The 1,061-nt window shown below is 34.8% G+C and overlaps 1 protein-coding gene across 1 annotated transcript in view; it reads right to left on the reverse strand.

Annotated features, from left to right (window-relative positions):
- PIK3CA (phosphatidylinositol-4,5-bisphosphate 3-kinase, catalytic subunit alpha) overlaps nt 1-1,061 on the reverse strand; it is a 36,443-nt gene that overhangs the window by 29,222 nt on the left and 6,160 nt on the right. The gene's annotated exons all lie outside the window — the stretch shown is intronic.

Raw genomic sequence — 1,061 nt, forward strand, 5'->3', positions numbered from 1 at the left:
TGGAGACAAGGTCTCACTTTGTTGCCCAGGCTAGAGTGTAGTGGCTCTTATAGCTCACTGCAACCTCAAACTCCTGGGCTCAAGCAATCCTACTGCTTCAGCCTCCCGAGTAGCTGGAAAACAGGCATGCACTACCACACCTGGCTAATTTTTATATTTTTTATAGAGATGGGGTCTGACTATGTTGCTTGGCTGGTCTTGAACTCCTGGCCTCAAACGACCCCACTGTCTTGGCCTCTCAAAGTATTAGGATTACAGGAGTCAGCCACAACGCCCAGCTTCTTGTAGGTAGTTATTTAATGAATAGAAAAAGAAAGTAGGGAAGTATTAATAGTACATCTCAACAGTAGATCATGAATTTTCTGAAATGTCCATTTTAATTCCAACCCAGTACCATTGCTTGGAGATAAAAATTATAACATACCACAGTTAGTGTAACTGTGAACATTTTCAGCCTCTCAAATTAAATAATCACAGTATAGAAAATAAACTTAAAAGTGCTATTTAATATTAATTTTCAAAAAGTATGTCCTAAAAATACAGATACTTCAATGTGATTACTTTTTGAATGTAAAAGTAAAATTAATATTCTTGAAACTTTTACTCACCTTGTACTGACTCAGAGGATATTTTTCTAGGAAGTATTCATCACATCCACACACTTTTAAAATATACTTGCCCTGATATTCTAAAACACAGAGTTTTAGTTGTTCGGAGGATAGCAACATACTTCGAGTTTTTTTCCTGATTGCTTCAGCAATTACTTGTTCTGGCACACAGTCATGGTTGATTTTCAGAGTATACTTCTGCTTGTCATTATTTGGAGAAACTATTACCCAAATCACCACTATTATTTGCCCTATAACAGGAAAATATTATTAGATCACTGTATCTATTTCATTCTTTGAGAGATAAATTTCAAAAAGTATACACTATCATTATTTTAACCATAATCAGAAATGATTTACAATCAGCCTAATTAAATCTAGGTAAATATCAAGTAGAAATAGTAAATTTTCATATCTGATAGGGCTGCTAGATCATGCCTGAATCTCATGTCT

Source organism: Propithecus coquereli, unplaced genomic scaffold, assembly GCF_000956105.1.
Source record: "Propithecus coquereli isolate 6110/MARCELLA unplaced genomic scaffold, Pcoq_1.0 Scaffold14, whole genome shotgun sequence".
Classification (NCBI taxonomy): Eukaryota; Metazoa; Chordata; class Mammalia; order Primates; family Indriidae; genus Propithecus; species Propithecus coquereli.